The sequence below is a fragment of the Centruroides sculpturatus genome, unplaced genomic scaffold (genome assembly GCF_000671375.1).
Source record: "Centruroides sculpturatus isolate CEXI.00-Female unplaced genomic scaffold, Cexi_2.0 scaffold9, whole genome shotgun sequence".
NCBI classification, from domain to species: domain Eukaryota; kingdom Metazoa; phylum Arthropoda; class Arachnida; order Scorpiones; family Buthidae; genus Centruroides; species Centruroides sculpturatus.
In genome coordinates, this window is record NW_019384576.1 from 1480933 (window position 1) to 1483852 (window position 2920).

Sequence of the window (2920 nt, forward strand, 5' to 3'; positions counted from 1 at the left end):
ATATATTGAATAAATTATTAATAATTATGTATTAAAAATTGTTTTAACATATTTTTTAAAATCCTTAATTATAATGTAACATGAAAATTAACTCTATAAAAATTAATAACTTATTTTTAATTTACTAAACTATAACTATAAATTTAATTTTAAACAGTATATTTATTAGATTTATAAAAAAATCTCTCGTATCAATTGAAATAGAATAGTGTTTTAGGTCATTTTTTTTGTTTATTTTTATTTATTTATTTGTTTTTAAAGAAGATTTTAAAGGAAAATTGATCAGGGGTATTTTTATAGTTTAGTGAAGACCTTTATTCCTCTGGGATACACTTTTCTCTATTCATTGATTTAATCTTTCTACTTTTCTCGAATGAAAATAAATAATTATTTCGCTTAAAATACATACCCGTAAGTAAATTTGAAACTTCGAACTTTTTAAAAGAAATTGTATTATAGTATGATTTAAAGCATAAACAGCATAAAAATGTATTCAGAAAAAAAATCGTAAATAATATCCAAATATGTATTTTGGATATAATTTACGATTAAATTGCCTATGCTGTAAGAGGTTAGCCTACCACTCTGGAAAACCGGGCGACGAATCCAGAAGGATGAAAAAGGTCCAGAAATTTTTCGGAAGTGGTCCGATAGATTTTGAAAATGGTCCTTTTAGTGTTAAGAGTGAAAAAAATTTGAAAATAATTTACGAATTTATACTTTTATAATTAATTTGTAAGACACTTTATGTTTACTATAATTTTCTTAAATTACTATGGACATATTATATACGTTATCCTATTAAAATATTTGCGAATAAAACTTAAAGTATTGATTTAAGTATTTTCAAAGTCATTTTAATTTTCATGTTTTTAATAAAATTTCCTTTTATATTTTATATCATTGGTTAGATTTTAATTAATGAACATTTATAATTAATCTTTCTAATAGTATTTAAAATTATTTATGTTATAAGCTTTCGAAATTCTAAGAAAGATAACTCTAAACTTACTATAAATTTTAATAATCCATTTCGTAACTTATAAGAGAAATTATTAAAATATTTCACGAATTATAACAAAGATTATCTTGAACGATAGCTATCCTTAGGTTGATTGGCTGCAAAAATAACAAGCGTAATACATTAAATTAATTACCATAAAAATTAGCGCACCAAGAAGTTCTCGGAATCGAACGAAATTTCACGTGTGGGAGTGTAACGGTGATATATGTAGGTGATTACAAAATGAAAACAAAAGGATCATTTATTGCAGGAATAACTACAAGTGAAAGGAGGTTCTAATACGTTGTTGGGCCAACTCTAGTGTGAATACACGTTGTGAACGGGCAGGCATGGAGATAATCAGGTGACGTATGGTGTCCTGCTGCTCTCAGTCCACAGTTGCTGCAAGCTGTCCTCTAGTTCGGCCAAACCTTGGATTGTCGTCCAGCTTGGCGTCTGAGGAGATTCAAGAATAAATCATATAGAATTAAAATGTACTTATTATATTAGTTATGTATGATTCTACTGCATGATTTATATTCATTATTACCATTAGTGGCTGAGTGGCTAAAACCATAGAAACTAGTACTCTGTAAATAGTCACGGATTGGTGCCTCGCAATGGACTGCCAATGTGACGTTTTCTGGTTTACTTCACGTGATTAACATCTAAACAGGAGCTAGTTTTTCATAGAAGGCACTCCCGGTAGGTATCTCCCCTTAGTTCAGTACATCGACTAACTTGTAAGTATTGCGTTGCCTTATTCCATCAATCCAATCTTTTCATTTTAGTAATTAAACATTTCTTTAAATTTAGTGATCACCACTAAATTAAAAAAAAAGTACAGTGGGTGATCGGTTAACGAACAGTTCGGACTACGAACAAATCGGATAACGAACACCTCACAGAACAAATACAAGAAGAAGCGACGTAAAATAATAAATACCGATTGGTCTTCCCTTATCTTCAGGCAACAATTCAAAGCTTTTCGGAGACGTCGACATCGACGCTCAACTCAGTATATACTGACCGGATTCCTCCGAAATTTGAAATTCTCCCTGGTAATTCCAGCTTTTTATTTTTCTGACAGAAACAATTCTTTTGTAGTATTCGCGAGACTGTCGGGCGGGCACTCATTAAGTTTTGTATCGGTTTTTATTTTCGAAAAGTGAGAATACTATAGCAAAGGTAGAGAGAGTGAGTAGATGTCTGATGTTGCTGGGCAGTATGGCTTGAACAGGTCTACAGTAGGGCGCAGTTCAGTCTTATCTAAGAAAGATACAGTATAATCAAGAAGATTCAAGCAGTTAAAGGAGTAACAAAAATTACATCTGAGAAATAAAGAACATTGAAGAGTTCATAATGGAACCTGAAACTGATCTGACGACAGAAGAACGTCAAGAACTCTTCAATGAAGAACACCAAGAAACTCGGCGAGATATGTTTTCTTCTGAATTAATGCCGACATCTGCTATTAAAGATGTTTTTAAGAAGTGGGAGGATGTCAGAACAACGGTCTTAGAATGGCATCCAAACCAGGTTGAAGTTAATAGGCTTAGGGATCTCTACAATGACAATTCTATTACTTTCGAAAAATCCTGAAGCGAGAAAAGCAATAGGACAGCGAACGAAGTCTTGCAACTGATTCTGTACATTAACCGATCGCTCACTGTAATATCAAACATTTAAAAATTTATGAATTATTTTTAAATAAAAGAATTGATATTTTTGTAATGATATTTATAAAAATATCATTACAAAAATATCACTAATGATATTAGTGATATTTTTTTAATTTCTATTGAAAAATAATGAATTCACATTTTATAATCTATATCTATATGTATAGATATATATAGAATCTATAGATATATTATATATATCTATAGATATATATAGAACGATATATAGATATAT